The 19,372-nt window shown below is 39.9% G+C and overlaps 1 non-coding gene across 1 annotated transcript; it reads right to left on the bottom strand.

The window, feature by feature from the left end:
• Positions 1 to 14,253: 14,253 nt before the first annotated feature.
• Positions 14,254 to 14,360, bottom strand: LOC127078009 (small nucleolar RNA R71). Its single transcript, XR_007787762.1, has one exon. It is a non-coding gene; the product is annotated as a small nucleolar RNA R71 (small nucleolar RNA).
• Positions 14,361 to 19,372: the final 5,012 nt, after the last annotated feature.

The raw sequence follows: 19,372 nt of genomic DNA, 5'->3' as shown, positions 1-19,372 counted from the left end.
CTTCAACCAATCCCATGTTGGTAACGTCAAAACCGAGAGAGTTTTGACATTCCATTGCTCTGATTTTTTCAGCAAGGGCCTCCACTTTGCGATCTCTCGCATCATTTCTACCCAACATGTTGTCGTCTTCGCTGAGCATAGTAAACAAATCCTCTTGTCTGTCAACAATTGGAATTCTGTTACGGACCGGAGCATGGATGACTCTGGGACTAACAACATCCGGAGCAATCGGTTGACCGTCGACTCGGATACCCCTCAACTCTTCACCCACAGCGTAGTTGTTGACGGGAATAGCAGCGGCAGGGACCTCAGGAACTGGGTTTCCTTCTTGCAGAGGCTGGTTGGGCGGTGGCAATGTAGCTTCTTGCCTCTGGACCATTGCTCGTAGCTCTTCTTGGCCTTGTGCGACCCCTTGCATCATGTGAATAAATTGGGCCATGCTTGCCCTCATCTCTGCCAACTCGGCTTGTACTTGATCCATGTTGCGTTGATGGTTGAGCCTCGTTGAGTAGCGGTGCGGCCTTTGGTCAGCTATCCTGTCTGGACACAGGAATCAAAGTGAGAAGATGGCCTGAGAACACCTGTTATGCAAATGAGATGAGTATGATGCATGCAATGCTTGTGCAAATGCTTTGTTTTCAAGGAACCCTTAGGGTATTATTTGCAATATTTTGAATTTTTAAACAATTCGATTGCTCATGGAAATATTTCATTCAATATATTTTGAGACAAAGAAATACAGCATTTTTGATTCATTACAAAGAGAAAAGGTAAATGACATCCTATGGATCCCTAGAAGCTCGGGATGCTGGAAGACGGGAAGTGCACAACTTCTTGATCTCCCTCTCATAGGCAGCCTCCATGTCAGCTTTCTCTTTGGCAAGTCGATCATACTTCCTCTTCCAGAATTTGGATGACTGAGGAAGCAGAGAAGTCCAAGTGTCGTTCGGATCGTCGATCACTCGGTGCTCGAGAAACTCAATCATAGCATCCTTCTCCTTGAGCTGCTGCAGCAATTCCTCCCTCTCACGGATCCAGGCACGCGAAAGGTCCTCCTCTCTCAACTCCTCTACACGTTGGGTAGGGAGGGTTGAAGGCCCAGCCACATCCAACAGTGCAGGTCCTGGATGATCGTACGGCATCAGGTAGGTTGCAGCTCTCTGTCTGACCCAAGAAGTATAGGGCTCCAAAGCAATGCAGTTCTTCGGACCCAACTCATTCCTACTCTTCTTACGGATACTGCGCCATGCACGGACAAATCTGGCTTTCAGGCCTTGGGGATCTTTACCCTCCTGGAAAAACGCACCTTCTAACAGAATGTTATTAGGTTTATCTTTCAGGGGGAACCCAAGCTGACGTCGTGCAAGAATAGGATTGTAGGTAATCCCACCACATGTACCAAGAAGAGGCACATTAGGGAATTCCCCACAATAGTCGATGATCTGAACGGTATCGTACACGCGATCATACCAGGTGATATCATCATTGGTGAGAGACATGAGTCTCTGAGACCACCGTAGACATCCCTTATTCTCCTTGAAAGCGACTGTCTGCGGCAAGTGCGAAATAAACCACTTGTACAGCAGGGGTAAACAGCAGACAATGACTCCTCCATTCTTCATGTTCCTCAGGTGCATGGAGACATATGTATCACCCAACAAGGTCGGAACTGGATTAAGGACTGCAAAGATCCTAATGGCGTTCATGTCAACGAACTTGTCGAAGTTGGGGAACAGCACCAACCCATAGATGAGTAGCACAAACAGAGCCTCAAAGGCGTCCTCACTCATGGCCTTCCCATAAAAAGTAGCTTGGGAAATGAGGAACTCGGAAGGAAAACCCTGAATTCCGCCTTTGGTAGTCAGGTTAGCTCCAATCAGCTCTTCATCTATGTGCAACAGACTAGCAATCTCTCGAGCAGATGGAATACTCTCTAGGCCACTGAACGGCACTTGATCCAGAATCGGAATCCCAATGAGGTGAGAGTATTCTTCCAAAGTCGGCAGTAGCTGGAAGTCTGGGAATAGGAAGCAACGATGCAACGGATCGTAGAACTGAGCAAGAGTACTCATCAACCCTTCGTCAACCTGAGTGGTGAGCAGAGGCAGAAGCTTCCCATAGCGAGCTTTGAAACCCAAGGGATCTAATACATATGATGTCAGATTCCTTAACTCTTTTACGTCAGGCTGCTTGAAGCTGTATTTCTTTGTATGTCTTTTTGGTTTTTCCATTGTCTGAAAAATTTGCAAATAAACCCTTTAAGTTCCTTGAACATTTTCTTTTTCTGATGATGACATGTATGCGGATGAGTGCATGAATGTATGAATGCAACAAACACACTCAAGAATCAAGCAAGTCACACCAAACAAAGGTCGTGGGAAAGCTCTATGTATCCCTAATATCAATCATCCATTTTGGTGGATTTAGGTTTTCACCTTATCGACACCCAAGTTCCATTGATATTAACGGTACATGAACCGGTTCAAACATCCCTAATATCAACCAGCCGCTTTGGTGGATTTTAGGTTTTGCACCTGATCCGGGATCCATTGATATTAACGATGTTTGAACGACTCAACCACGAATCACGGGTTTGTTGAGAGTCACGAGCATGGAGTCTCGGTTAAGAACCACCCCAAGGGAGTGTACTAGGGTTTAAACCTGCCAGACATGTTCTATCAGAGGTTCCCATAATCATCGTTCCATCTTTCGAATATTATCGGAGGAACGAATACTCGTATTCCAAGAATATTCTCAAGAGAAACTCTTATGAGTGTAGTATCGCGTGACAATCGTATCAGAACTGACATCTGAACGACCTCCGCACTACGGTCCTAAAAATAGGCCAAGGTGGGTTTGGTAAACTAAGGTCCTTGGCTTCTGCGGCACATGATTGAAAGAATAATGCCTAACCACAAATGACTTGTGTGACATTATTGGTTCAACATGACCTCCACCAAGTGAATGGGCTCGCAAGTCAACTGGCTAAGGAATACTCCACACCAGTCGACAAGACTATGCCATTCTCCTATCCTAGAGTGCACTCGAGTTCGGGTATAGAACTCATCTCACAGACCACCAAAGCAAACAGCAATGTATGTCAAGCAAATCACACATTACAAATCAATACAGTGATCCCAAATGGTACAAGAATAAATCAAATAACAAATAACAATATATCACAACAAAGGTGAAAAGTAGGCACTACCGCCAAGGAAAATTATGTCCCCAGCAGAGTCGCCACTTTTCTGTAGCGGTGTATTCGTCGCCATATGATTTATCAATTAAACCATAAGCAAAGCATACAATGAAGTTTCGAGTCGCCACCGCACTTTTATTTATCCAAAGGATTGGCTAAAAAGCGAACAAAAGCCTAAGAAGTTTTACACGTAGAAAACTAATAAAAGAACAGAGATTCCGGGTAAGGGGTAAGTTACGCAATGGGAAGGTGTTAGGCACCCACTACGTCCTAGGTACTCCTAGGGAGCCCTTTTCACACTTGTTGTAAAAGATTGTTATTTGTTAAGACATATGCATTGTGCAAACATGAGTGAGATGACGGGGAAAGAATGTACAAGTTTTATTGGGTTTGAGCGGATGAACCCGCTGCCTACGTACCTTCCATCAAAGGTAAGGATCAAAACGCCGTAGTTCGGCTAAAAGATTTCCAAAAGTGAGTTGGATTCAATTTTAAACAATAGCACTGAGGCTTTTCATTATCAATGGGAGAACACTCGACCAAAACCAACATCCACCATGCGAGGATAGCTTCGACGTACGAGAGGGGTTAACCCTATTTTCAGTACGGAAGTCTTACTGTCGACTCACTAAAGATAAGGTGAGGTTTACATCAACCACAATGATAATTGAAACCTACGGCTAATGCATGAAAAGATTAATGGACATGGCCAAAACAAGTGAATGAGTGAAGTTAATTGATTGTGATTATGAAAGTGAAGTCAAAGTATGATTAAGATTAATTCAAAAGAAGTATTATGAAATGGAGTTTGTGAAAAGAGTCAAGGACTTGAGTCCAGGTTTTTAGTTTGAAAAAAACATGAAGATGTTTGCACAGTGTCTAAGTCAAGTTTAAGATCAAAGTGTGAAAAGGTTCTAGGACACAATGAGGATGAATGAGTGAGGATGGAAAGTAAAGCTTCTCGGGAGGTTCACTTCTTGAGATCATATGAGAAATGATTCAAGGGTGTCCTTTGGAATGGAAAGTAAGTAATGATGAAATAAACAAACAAATGATACCGGATGCCACTCAATGGTCTTACTCCAGTCTCACAAACAAAAGCGGATATCGGATACCAATAGCTGGATTTACACCAATCTCCATAAACAGAAATGGATATCAGAGGCCACTCAATGGTCTTACACTAATCTCCTCAAAAAGAAAACAATGAAGAAATATGGAAGTCAACTGCCAGCTTGTGGGACTTAGGTTAACCCCACACATGATCATAGGGAAAGCAAAAACAGGGATGTCAGATGCCAACTTGTGGGACTTACTCTAACACACAGTATGATCCTAGGAAGACAAATGCCAACTTGTGGGACTTACAATTGTATCCTCACATACAAACAATACAACAAAATAAGATGAGTGGCCAATGTGATGGACTTATACTCACTTCCATATCATAGGAACAAATGCCAACTCGTGGGACTCACAATTGTCCTCAATGGGTAAACAACAATGATGATGTCAAACAGACAAAAGAGATGCTCATGCATTAATGACAATTGATGGTGATAAATGCGTAACATATAGGCAAGCAAATGCACATAGAGCAAGCAATCAGTCAATGAATAGCAAACAGCACACTCTATAGCCAAACAATTGGGGGCTCACACAAGAGGGTTTGACTTTGAAAGTCCACTGTAATGGGTGAAGGTCGCTCTTAACCTGGCCATTGAGGGGCTCAGGTGAAGCAGATGAATAGGAGATGAGGGGTGTGCCTCATTGCTTCTATCTCAAATCAGAGAGAGCATCAAAGAAAGTGTGGGAGTTCAGAAAGTAGGAACTCTCTCCACATTATTGACTCGATCGGATCTTGGGTATTTATCTCAATGCTTCAACCAGGTACTGGGAGCAAAGAGAGGACACACTGAATAGTGGGGGATAGATTGCTTATCCCTACCTTCCACCAATTGCCTTACTTGAAGGACTTTTCCTGCTGAGGACAAATATAAACAAACACAGGCATTGCCTCTTAAGGAGGGCTTCAGACAGTTTGCCCGGTCAAATAACAGACCGGGTCTCCAGACTACATGAAGAAGAAATATTTATACCTCAAAAGCAAATGCTAAAATAGCAAAGCAAGCAAGTTCAAAGAACTTAGGCAACTAAAGTACCTGAAAAAAGTCAAACTCATTAGTAAACAAGTCAACAGTCAAAATCAAAAGAAATGGATAAACAGTCAACCACAGGAGGTCAACTGTGCAAAGCAAGACTCAAGTTACATGAGTCACCTACAAAACAAAAGGTTAGCACAATATAGACAAACAAACATCAATCAAATTGGTGTGATCTTGGAAGCACTATGCTCAACCTGAAACAGATAAACTCAACATAAGTCCAAAGGACCACTAGGACTAGCCTAGGGTCAAACATGAAAGAAAAAGTCAAGGCAGCAAGGAAAAGTCAACTCAAAGTCAAAGTCAAACATTTGGGAAGCTAACACACTTGGGCCCACAATCATATCATGCATTATGACTATTTCATGAACATTTAAAGTCAACACATGGCAATGGGAAGCACACAAAAGTCAACAGAATGACTTGCATCAAAAGTCAACTCAAGCAATCCCAAAAATTATGAAAATAATCACATTCAATCCTAACATCTAACATGGTATACATGTAAAAGTTCATGGCATTTGGATGAGAGGAAGGCAGCCAATTAAAATCATGAAGTCAAACCAAATTCAAGTAAGCATGGTGAAAGTCAACAAGCATAAGTCAACTTCAAAAAATCATATCAAATTGAAAACAGAAGAGAAATGAATGAGATTAACACCAATGCAAAGCTTGAGATGTCTAGTTATCACATATGAAATTTCATGGACATACAATATGATTTGAGAATTTCACAAAGGATTTGGCAAGGCATAGCACAAAAAGTCAACACATGACCAAGCATGGAAGAAAATTCACAATCAAATGGAAAACAGCAAGATTAATTCCAAGAAAATTCATACATCAATTAGACATACAAGGGATCATTCATGCAAAATTTGGGGTCAATTGGATGTGGGGAAGTGTGTGAACAAAATTTGTGAAAAATGCATGATCATAGTATGACATCAAATGGGACACATGACTTCAAAAATTCATAACTCTCAATCCACAAATGATAAATGCACAAACTTTATATGGAAATGAAGGTCAATGTGTCTATTTTCACCACAAAAAGTTTCAAGGGCAATGGATGTAACATCATTATTTCACAATTGAAATGGCCAAGGGTATCATTCATGCACACATGTTGAGAAAATAATTGCCATAAAAAATCCAGTTAATGAAAAAATGATTAAAAATCACCATTAAATTCTAGACTCATTTGTGATCATGTGTAAAAAATTTCATAATTTTTTGGTGAGAAACGAATGAAAAAATAATTGTTGAAGTTTGGATGAAATTGGGTGAAATATGAAACAAACTAGCAAGGCAAGTGGTCAACACAAGTCAAAGGAATGGCAGAGTTGTAAATAACAGCTTCATTTAGTAAAACGACACAGCATAGGCAAGGGAAACGAAATGTTCCCATTGGCTCTCAGCCAATGGAACAGTACATGCGCAAAGCAACAGCCAATGGTTGTTCATTCTTCAGGTTTAACATACAGTGTTAGGGTTTTGGAAGCAAGGCATCGTGTTTTCATGTCCATGCAAAATTCAAACAGCATACAACAATCATGAGCACAAATCGTGAACACTAACATCATGCATCACCAGCCAACAACAACACAAGCATGAATCGTGAGCTTTTTCTGGGCAGGGCAAGGTTAACAGCAGCAATATTCATTCATCATCCTAAACTTATCATGCAATTCGACCAGAAGTTAACCAACGAAACACATCCAAACATCAATAATCAAATACAGCCTATGAACAACCATTTAACCAACAACCAAAACAACACTTAATCAAGCAAAATCTGGGCAGGGAATAAGCATGAACAAACAGGGCATGAGCTTCAATCATCCTCATGCATTCAAAACTAAATCACCCAGAAATCTAAATTAAATATGGCAATCAATTCAGCAAGGCATAAACATCACAAATCCATAAGTAAAATTCGCAGAAACATGTTGGATAGCAAGCATCGAACACAAATGTCATTGAACATAAAACTCTATTTCCAAATATCTCATGCCACAGCCAATCATTTTAAACCATTCGAAGTTCCTAATGCTCATGAAGTGAAGATCTATGAGGGACAGGCAATGGTTTTAAGAAACAAAAGAGTCGAAAAACCAACCAGATTTTGGAGCAAAGATGGAACAGTGAGGGATTGATGGTAATAGCTTGAAACAGACCCCCTTTATGGTGTATAGTGATGGATTCTTGAAGGTCCTTCGCTCAAACTAGCTGGAAACCAACTGACTCGAACTTTGCCATTGGAAGGGGTTGAAGTAGCAGCAGGGAAATGAAGCCTTCCAGATATGAAATGGTGATTCAAATAGGCCCAAAATGTTGTTCAATTGATGGAACAAACAAACAGCTCGTGGTTCTTCGAAGGATTGGCCAGAATTTTTCCAATTGCCAATTTGCAAGAGATGAGAGAATGTGTATTTTCTGTAGTTTCCAAGTGGTGGCTAGGGTTTAATTCAGCAGAACAAAGCCCTTATATGTGCTGTTTAACAAGCCTTAATAGAATGGTAAACTTGTTTAGCTCAAAAATCACTAATTGCCAACTTTGCTAATTTGCACATAAGTGGGAATGGAGGGTGTAGGCTGGTCGAAATGGGCTTTAGGCATGCTGCAAAAGACTTATTAAAATGCTGTTTGTTGTTTGTTTAAGAGTTGCTAGCATTGTTTTACTTGTGTGACTCCTCTTGCTAAAATACCAAATATGAACATTGCATATGGAAGGTGTAAGCTTGTGGTCGCATGGGCCTTGAAAATAGGCTGCAATTGCTCATTACACATGCTGTTCATGATTTGCTCAAAGAAATACTAAACATTGCCTTGCTTTGTGAAGCTATTTGCACCATTTGTCAATTATGCATTTTTGTCCAAAATTGTGGTATGGTGATGGAATATGCATGAATTAGGACTTGAGGCAAGTTTCAAATGTGATTTTAAACCTTTCCCAATTGGCCAAAGTGAGAAAAAGTGTATGATTCAAAAAGTCAAAGTTTGGTCAAACTTTGAATTTAAATGCAAAAGGTCCAAAAATGCCATTTTGATTGGCAAGGTTTTAGGTCATGAAATTTATATTTTTGGAAAGAGGATGAAAAATGTGGTGTGTGGGAAAAAATCCCACCAAATTTGGCCTTATGGTTTGAGAGATATGCCTCTTTGAAGTTCAAGATTTTGTGAAAATGATTTGATCATATCTTGACAACTATACATGGGATTTGAGAGTTCTTGGACTTTTTGAAAATGGGAGAACAAGATCTTCAACTTTCATGTTGGGAAAAAATTAATTTGAAGCTTGTATCATGATGCAAGTTGAGGATCAAGAAGTTTCTATTTTTGGCAGTTAAAATTACAGGTCCACTTTCTATTTCTGGAAAATTTTCTGATTGGCTTGATTTTCTTCCATGATGAGGTTTGCCATGACATATGAGGCCTATTAGGACATGAATAAGCTCCTTCAAACCATTTCCATCCATCAAATCCATAGAATCAACCACAGTTGACCAACTTTGACTTTCTAGGGTTTTGGACTTGACTGTGCACTTCTGATGAATTCCAAACCCTAATTCCTTGAGATTTTGACTTAAAATGATGTCTCAAGACAAATGAACTCTTGAATATTGACTATGGTGCCCAAATTCCACAAGAATGGCCACCATCCACTGCTTTGATTGACTGTTGATTATCTAGGGTTTCTGACCTGGCTTTGCATTGACTGATGACATCTGAGCCTTCAACCCTTGACTTGAACACTTCAAGAAGACCCCCAAGATATGTGAACTTGTTGGACAAACCCTAAGGCCTTGATTCCTTGAGAAACATCCTTGCTTGATTGGTAGACTGATCTCCTGATCAGTTTGACCTAATTCTTGCTTGCTTGCACTTGAGGCAACTGAAGACAATGCAAAATGTTATGCAATGGATCATGATATGCTATGACCTAATATGAAATGATATGTACAATGATAGGTGCAAATTTGAGGTGCTACACAAGTAGCCAATCTCTCGATATAATTGCCTTGAAGAATGTTCATGAACATGTCCGCCATCTCCCTTTCAGACATAGGGGGTTGGACGGATGCAGCAATCTGTCTCCAACGCTGAGCATATTCTCTAAAGGTTTCCTTGGCAGTCTGAGACATTCCTTGCAACAATGTCCGATTTGGAGCCATGTCCAAGTTGTATTGATATTGCTTGACAAAAGCCTCTGCCAAGTCTTTCCAGCTCTTGATGGTAGTACGAGACAAATGAGAATACCATTCACGAGAAGCTCTAGTTAAACTGTCTTCAAAATAGTACATCCACAGCTTTTCATCTTCAGTGTGAGCTCCCAACCTTCCCAGATAAGATTGGAGATGAGTGCGTGGGCAAGAAGCCCCGTTGTATTTCTCAAAAGTAGGGGGTTTGAACTTATGAGGGATCCTTACTCCCTGAACCAGACCAAGATTGGTGACATCAAAACCTAAGGAATTTTGAGACTCCAAAGATTTGAGCTTCTCAGCAAGCTCATCCATACGGCGAGTGGTCTCGAGGGCCTCGTCATGCAAAGAAAATTGATCATACTGACAATCTACAGTAACGGGGCGCCCGTTAATCCAAATCCCTTGATTCACATTGTACCTTCCGCCAATACCATTCCCAACATTTCCCGTGTTGCCAACATTACCCGGGTTTCCATCAACATTTGCGTTACCCGCGTTTCCAATGTTCACAGGGTTATCAGCGTTCCCAGGGTTACCAGGGTTCCCAGGGTTACCAGGGTTCCCCTCAACACTTGGTATTTCCACCTCTGGATCGGGCCTCGGTTGCTCAACCAATTCCTTCAGCTTCGCCTGGCCTTCTGCCATACCAGTCATCAATGTCATGAACTGATCCATCCTTTCACGCATCTCAGCCAGTTCTTTCTGTATCTGGTCCATTGCTAGTCGTGGACGGTTTTCCTTTGTCGGGTACCTGTGAACTCGCTTGGGACCAATAACTGCCCGCAACAGGGAACAAACATTAGACACTGCGGTGACAAACAAGGGTTAGTATGTATGGTATGCGATGCACTGCTTATTCGATTTTAAGGCCCCCCTTAAAAAGGGAATACCCTGCAAATGAATAAGCATGAGATGTTGGATGCAAATATGCAGATGATGTTATGCAATGCAATGGCATGTCAATCAGAATTTCTGGATCCGCTTGAACATCTGTCAGGTTGCACTGCCTGGAGAGAAATTAAGAGGATCAAGCAAAGCACACCAAACAAAGGTCATGGGATGGATCATGTTATCCTTAATATCAACCATCCATTTTTGGTGGATTATGGTTTACACCTTATCAACACCCAAGTTTCATTGATATTAAGGATACCTGAATGGACCAACCATGAATCAAGGGTTTGTTGCAAGTCACGAGCATGGAGTTTAGGTTAAGAACCACCCAAAGGGAGTGTACTAAGGTTTAAACCTGCCAAACATGTTCTACAAAAGGTTCCCATAGTCATAATCCCATCTTTCGGATATTATCGGAGGAACGACTACTCGTATTCCAAAAATATTCTCAAGAGAGACTCTTATGAGTGTAGTATCGCGTAACAATCGTATCAAATCTTACACTTGAACGACTTTCGCACTACGTCCTACGAATAGGCCAAGATGGGTTTGGTAAACTAAGGTCCTTGGCTTCTAAGGTCTATATTGGAAAAAGTAATGTCTAACCACAACTTACTTGTGTGACATTATTGATCCAACATGACCTCTACCAAGTGAATGGGCTTGCAAGTCAACTTGCTAAGGAATAACTCCACACAAGTCAACAAGACTATGCCATTCTCCTATCTTAATTGCACTCGAGTCCGGGTATAGAACTCATCTCACAAACAGAACCAGCAGATACGGCAGTCATATGTACACAATGCAATAAAGCAGGTAAATGCTGAAAGATAAATAACTGTACAAAAGAATAAACACCCAATAAACAAACAACCTACAAAAGCTAGGAGGGACTCGCTTAGGGAAACCGGGTCCCCAGCAGAGTCGCCAGTTGTCGCAACCTGAAAAATGGAATGCGAAAAAAACAACCGGCGAAGAAAGACAGGAGAGTCGCCACCGTGCGTTATTTATCCCAAAGAAGGGAAAGGAAACGCTCGAAGTAAACCTGGAAAAAGGAAAGGACAAGACAGGGTCTCGCAACCAAATCTTGGGTTCGGGAGTCGATTATGCGAAGGGAAGGTATTAGCACCCCTACGCATCCGTAGTACTCTACGGGATCCACTTTTGTAGTTCTTGTCTAAAGGGTGTGGGTTTATCTAATGTGTTATTTACTAAAAAAGGTTAAATGACTCGCACGGATGTCGCATCCACTACATATGTATCTCATCTGAATATGAGAATCAGAGTCTTCGTAGCTCGGCTGACCTAGGGGTTAGGGGGATGTGTGCTCGCTAAGACATCGCGTCTTATGCCTACGTATCTCATCTGGCCTGAGAATCAGAGCAAGCCGTAGTTCGGCTAACTACGGGGTTATGGATTGGGTTTTGGACGAACGACGTTACTACGCAATCTACAGGATGCTCGACCTTTGGAGACTTACTCGCCTGTAGTAGAAGGAGTTAACGTGTTGCTTTGGGTTTTAGGGTTTGGGGGATGCTCAAGGACAAAAGGGCAGTCCTCGACGAAGGAACCTGTAAAAAAAATAAACACACAAAAACATTGCCTCCTATCGAGGTCTTCCAGCTAGGAAAGCAGTAAAATGCGGGAAAAATGTAAAAGTACCACGTGGATAAAGATCCGAAGTAACAACAATTAGAGGAATGGGAAACCCAGGGATCCTTCCAAGCTAAACACCATCAAAGAAAGTGAGTCAGTACAGGTAATCGGAATAAACCTCCAGGTGGTATCCCACAAATAAAGTGGAACACCAGGCAAGCTATCCCTGCAAAAGTCATGTGAGCCTTCACAAAAACTCAACAAAAGGGTTAGTGAAACACGATAAGCATTTTTTTCATGGATAACAGTATGGTTTCAGAAACCTCAAACCCTGTGGCATACACTTCAGAAATTAAACGATTAAGCATTCAAGGCATTATTTATACATTCATACATAATTATGAACCCGTGGGCAAAAACCTAATGAAATTCATCCATCATACCTCAAACATTCAGATGATCAAAATTAAGAGCATAAAGGTAATGGGAATAAGGGCAAACCTGATTGGAGAGCTTGATTGAAATTGAGTTGCACCCGTGAGGTTTACAAAACAATATTTTGGGTTTATGTGAGGCAGAGGTGATTCTGTGCAGTTGAGTTTCCTTCAGGGTTTTGTTTCAAGGAAACCTCAGAGTATTTTGCTTCTCTTCCTTTTCCTCAAGTGAAGCCTTGGTATTTATAGACTGAATTTCATGGCTTTGTGGGCTCAAATGAGAGAGACCCAAGTCCAAATTTTTTTTTTGTTATATTTTATTTTATTTATTTATTTAGTTATTTAATTAATTTTTTTTTTATTATTTTTTTTTTGTTTCGTTTTCGTTTTTTTTTTTTTTATTATTATTGTTATTTTTTTTTCCATTTTTTTTTTAAAATAAAGTTTCTTGGATCTGATTCTGATTGACATGATGAAATGCAATATGAAATGTTAAATGACCTAAAAATGAATGCATGAATAAGGAGGACAAATTTTGGGGTGTTACAAAAAGCCGTCCAACGTCTTTTTAAACTTGGTTGTTTTTAACTTAGGAGTTTTTAACTTGGTTGTTTTTAACGAAAGCGCTTTGTCTAGTTCATTAGGAGTTTTTAACTTAAAAAGAAAAGTGATTTTAAAAGTATTTTCGGACGCGTTTATAAGTTTAGAGTCTGGTTCGTGAGAACCTCTTTTGGTTAAGAAATTCAGGTCAAAATAATTTTCAACTTAGTCAAGATACTATATTTCTTAAAAATAGGTTTACTACTCTAATGCAATGCGCGCCTTTTTATAAGTGACAATAAGAGGGTTTGATTAGGGAGTACAACTCGGTTCTGAATACGCGAAAGCGATAATTCCCGTTAAATTGGTTCTTTTCAAAGTAGGAAACACTGCTCATAAGTAATTCTATTAGCAAGTACTTGGATTATTAATTGATTATGTGAATTACATTTAAACCTATCTTTATTAATTTAACTTAATTTAATACTTTACTTTTCATTGTGCACTCTTAAAAACCCTATTTCGATTACCTTAGATAAACACCGTAACAATAGATAACGATAGATTGACATTTGGTCTCTATGGGTTCAACAATCTTTTATATTACTCTGACGCTTTCGTATACTTGCGAAAACCACACATCAAGTTTTTGGCGCCGTTGTCGGGGACCAATTTCGTCAAATTTCGTACCCTGTTGTTATATTGTTTAGACTTAGGTTGTTACCTGCCGGTCAATACGAAGAACTCGTAGCACCGAAAGGTTAGTATATCCTCTGGAGGAACCTGAACGTTACGCTCGCTCATGTTTATTTTTCTATAGAATTAGGAGAGCTATGGCCGAAGATCAAAATCAAAGACCTCTTAAGGATTTCGCCCAACCATCCAACGAAGAACCTAGTTCTAGTATAGTAAAACCAACCATCCCAGCGAATAATTTCGAACTTAAACCCTCCTTACTGCAACTAGTGCAACAGAGACAATTCACAGGTCTTGCTACTGAGAACCCAAACCAACATTTAAAAATCTTTCTCCAATTAGCAGACACTTTTAAAACCAATGGAGCTTCTCCTGAGGCGATCCGTTTAAGATTATTCCCTTTCTCCCTCAGAGATAAAGTCCTATCATGGTTAGATTCCCTTCCACCCAATTCCACAACGACTTGGGAAAACCTTAGAAAAGTATTCCTTGCCAGATACTTTCCCCCAAGTAAGACCACCGTTCTTCGAAACTACATAGCCAGATTTACCCAGAACCATGGAGAATCGTTGTTCGAAGCTTGGAAGAGATATAAAGAGTTGTTAAGAGCATGCCCACATCATGGTTTAGAAAATTGGTTAATCATTCAGACCTTCTATAATGGACTTCACTATAATACTAAGATGACCATCAACACTGCGACAGGTGGCGCATTAATGAACAAACCTTATCCAGAAGCTAGTGCCCTCATCGAAGATATGGCTCAAAACCATCAATCATGGGGAGTTGAACGAGCGACAATTGAGAAGAAGGAAGCCCAAGGAGGGGTACATGAGTTAAGATCTATAAACATGATGCAAGCTAAAATGGACGCGTTAGCCCTCAAGGTTGAGCATATGTGCATAAACCCGAATACTGCAATTGCATTTTCGCCGGATTGTGAGATATGTGGAACCAAAGGACACCAATCTGCAGAATGCAATCTCTTAAACGAAACCAACTCTGAGCAAGTGAACTACGCCCAAGGGAACCCATATTCGAATACCTATAACCCTGGATGGAGGAATCATCCGAACTTCTCCTATAAGAATAATAACCCTATCCAAAATACTGCACCTCCGAGACAACCAGGTTACCAAGCCCCAAGACCAAATCAACCTATGCAACTTGTGCCACCAAAGCCGAGGCTTGAGAAAATTATGGAAAATTTTATAACTGCTCAAACCCAACAAAACAAAGAGTTCATGGACCAGAACATTCACGTTAATGAACTGATTACCCATTTAGGAACTAAGGTTGACCAAATAGTTACACAAAATAAGAGGCTTGAACCAAGGTTCACGTTAATGATCTCTCAGGTAGCCTTAAACCAAGCCCCCTAGATCGCACCTGGAGGATAGTTCTCTGGACAACCTCAACAGAATCCGAGAGGACAAGCCAATGCCATTACCCTTCAAAGTGGGACTGCTTATGATGAGCCATTTAACTCAGGATTGAGTGAACCTAAAACTTCTAAGGAATATACCGAACCCACGGACGAAGCAAATGAAATAGAGGAATCTGAAAAATAGGAAGGTCAAGAAAAAGGAGAAGAACCTAAAGACAAAACTTATGTACCACCCCCGCCATACAAACCACCGATACCATATCCGCAAAGACTCAAACAAACCCAGATTAATAACCAGTATCAGAAATTCATTAAGGTTATAAAAAAACTTCACGTAGAAATCCCTTTCACAGAAGCCATCACCCAAATACCTTCTTATGCAAAGTTTCTCAAAGACATCCTTACCAACAAACGTAGACTCGACAATCCAAAGCCCTTGGAATGCAATTCTATTTCCGAGAATAAGTTAGCCAAAAAAGATAAAGATCTTGGAAATTTCTCCATTCCTTGTGTTTTGGAAAGTCATGTCACCGAAAAAGCTTTTCTAGACTTAGGAGCTAGTGTGAGCTTAATGCCTTTAGCAGAGTGTGAGAGGTTAAACTTAGGAGAATTACAACCTACTAAGATGTCACTTCAATTAGCCGATAGATCTGTTAAGTATCCGATAGGCATATTAGAAGATGTCCCTGTTAGGATAGGTCAGTCATTTATCCCTACTGATTTTGTTGTCATGGACATCAAAGAGGATAATGATATACAAATCCTTCTAGGTAGGCCATTCTTATCAACTGCAAGAGCCATAATAGATGTCAAGAGAGGAAAGTTGACCTTTGAGGTAGGTGACGAGAAGATAGAATTTATACTTTCAAAATTTCTTATGGCACCTGTGATGGGAGACGCATGTTATGCCATAAATATCATTGATGAATGCGTTAGGGAAATAGAACAAGAAGAAATCATAAAAACAATTAAGTTGCCATCAACCCTCATATTGGAAGATGATAACTTTAGGAAGCTCTACATCGATGATAACCTTTACGAATGTTTATCCCTTACCCCAGATCCTATGCCATGCCCTAAGAAACCAACCTTAGAACTTAAGGAACTGCCTAAGAACTTGAGATATGAGTTCCTCGATGAAGAGATGAACCGTCCTGTTATAGTCAGTGCTACCTTGAGCCAAGAGGAAACAAACCAACTCTTAGATGTTTTACGAAGATATCCCTCAGGCTTAGGATATAATATCTATGATCTGAAAGGTATAAGATTATCCGTATGTGTAATACCCCAAAATTTACCCTTCATTTTTCTTGGAAGCATGGGATTATGTTTTACACCTCATTAGCATCATACTAGGTCATACTCATTGCATACTGCATTAGTGACATGGAAATCAGGTTTTGATTGATCACTCCTTAACAGAAGGAGCCCACACAAAGCGAGATTGAGAATTGGACTTCATTCTTTAAGTATACAAGTCTCAAGGATCTCAGGGGGCTCTAGGTATCTTATTACGGTCCTCAGTTCATCACTGGAGGATTCAGAGCTCTCAGAGTGTGCATCTGGATTTAATCAGAAATTAGGGTTTCACAGCTACCTACAACAGGAAATGCTTGGTGGGAAGTATAGGGGATCATCCATGTCATGATTAGAGAGGCATCTGGGACTAGGAAGATTTACAATTATCTCAGAAAGATCCATTGGCAAGCAATGCAATCAGTTCCTGATCATTTTGCCCTAAAATTAGGGTTTGGTAGAAAATCAGTTTATTTCTGATTCTTTGGGTGAAACTCTTTTCCATGGCCCTCCATATGTACACAAGGGTCTACATACAAAAAATCAGCTCTTTATTTGAGCTAGAGGTGCTTCAATTGATCACTGGAATCAGGAATTAGACAGTTTGGGAAAAGTCAACTGTGGGGCCAGAAAAGTCAACTCCTGACATTTTTGAGAGTGGAATCTCAAAATCCATGCATAGGGGAGCCTACATGTGAAATTTGATCAAGGTTGGATCATGAATTCATCATTTAATCAGGAATTGGAGAAGTTACTTAATTTGGAAATGGTTGACTTTCCATTTAGGGCAAGTTTTCATGGTTGTTGCACTCACTTTAAGACCATTTTCCATCAAGATAAAGGCTCCATTTGAAAGTATCTCCAACATGAAAGTTGTTCCTCTTGTTCCAAGCTTTCTAGAGATATAAAGTTTGCTCAATTTGGATAAAGATTGAGAAAGTTATGCTTAGTCAAAGTCAGATATATTTTTAGGACACTTAGAAAAATTTCTAAGTCTCAAAATCTTCAAGTTTTGTCAAGGCTTCTTGGCCAGTTTTGTTGCATTTCAAGGAATCATTTGAAAATACTTTCTTCACAACAATTGTACCTTGCCATGTCCTCTTTCATCTCCTTTTGGAATCATCTCATTTGGATCCATGGTTTGAGAGATGCATTCACTTAAAGTGGGCACCATGACTTGATTTTATATGAAGATTTGGGCCTGGCTGGCCCAATCAGTTTTGCATGGTGAAACCTGATCTTGAGTTCCATTTTCACCTCCTTCCATTCATCATCTCAACTTGTGCTCAACATGAAAGATGCTATGCTCCATGAGATCTTTCTACTGTTTGCATTATTTCATCATTTGGTAGCTTGCTCATTAAGTTACATCGCCATAAAGTCATCACCTTGGACTGTTTTCTTGCCAAACCAAACCAACAAACCATGTTGCACAAACCAACCCACGTTTTTGCTACCTCTTTTGGCCATGCATTGGATATCCATTCACTTAAGTTTGGCCCAAAATAACACAAACTTCACATGCCCTAATACACCTCACTTTACATTATGTTGCTTATGGATAAAACATGGATTTCTAAACCCATTAGAACATTGGAATTTCATGCAAGCAAGCAAGGGCAAAGTCATAAGTCAACTTCCATTCTCTCTCAATAAGCTCTTGAGTTAGGGTTCTTGAAACACAAAGGAGGCATAATATTCTTCCATCATCTTCTTCTATCAAAGGGGCAGTGGACCTAACATCCACTAGGTAACCATCTTACTCTATCTTCCATGGCCATGTATGGATATATTCATGTTCATCATCATCATCATTACCATGCTCATCATTATTATCATTACTGTTCATGTGCTCATATTTGTTTCATGCTTGTTTACAATGCCAACCACATGCTTGTGTTCTTGTTATTAATTTATGCATGCTGAATTTTTTGCCTTTTGTAAGACCCCAATTTTGTCCCTAAGATCCCTCATGGCATCATAACATTGCATTTGGCATTGCCTCAAGGATCATAAGCATCTGGGTTCCCCTTGCCTTTGGGTGGGACTCATTGTGAGTGGTTTGATATCACCAAGCATGCTTGAATTGCATATCATTGCTTTTCTTTATTTTGTTTACTAACCAAAACCACAAAAATATGTCACTAACATCTTTTGTTTGTAGCTTGAGCAATCACAAGGTCTAAAGCTACAAGGAGATCATTGGTACAAAGACAGGGTCAAGAAGAGATGATAGCAAGCATGGTAATGGTTCCCAAAGCTCTCATCCATCAAATATGCCTCCCTAGTATCTCAATTCATCATTTTGATCAAAGCCAGTCAAGAGGTTTGAGGTTTGTGCCCCAAAGAAACCCTAATTCATCTGTGCACCACAATGCCTTGCTCTTGAAGCAACCCAATCCCATGATCAAATTCAATCAAGGGAAGTTATTTAATTCATCATTTCATTCATATTTGAACTTATTTGAGTGTCCTAAATCATCAATTCCTCAAGATATGAGTCATAGACTTGAGAAGTTGATCAGTCAATTCATCTAACTATTTTGAAATGCACTGAGACCTAACTTTTTATGTGTTGGTAAAATGGAGATGGTTCAAAAAGAAAAAATTTTCTTAAGGATAATATGAACAACTTTCATGTTCATTAAAAATTGATTTGAAGCTTGGAAGGCCATCTGTCATTCCAATACATTATGGGTCATTTTGACTGAAACCCTAATTATGGGTCAACTTCCCAAGGACATAACTCATTCATTTTTTATGATTTTGAGGTGGGATTAAATGAATTGGAAATCTTGAGTTGTCTACTTCAAATGTTATGTTGAACAAAATTTCAAAATCTCAAAGGAAATACATGTGATAATGCAAGACATTATAGGTCCTTTTTGACCAAATGCATTGAAAGCCAAAAAAGTCCAACTTCAAGTGCCCATAAATTCTTCATCAAAAATCCAAAT

The sequence above is a fragment of the Lathyrus oleraceus genome, chromosome 4 (genome assembly GCF_024323335.1).
Source record: "Lathyrus oleraceus cultivar Zhongwan6 chromosome 4, CAAS_Psat_ZW6_1.0, whole genome shotgun sequence".
NCBI classification, from domain to species: domain Eukaryota; kingdom Viridiplantae; phylum Streptophyta; class Magnoliopsida; order Fabales; family Fabaceae; genus Lathyrus; species Lathyrus oleraceus.
The sequence above is the reverse complement of the archived record's forward strand: the minus strand, read 5'-3'. Positions and strand labels throughout refer to the sequence as shown.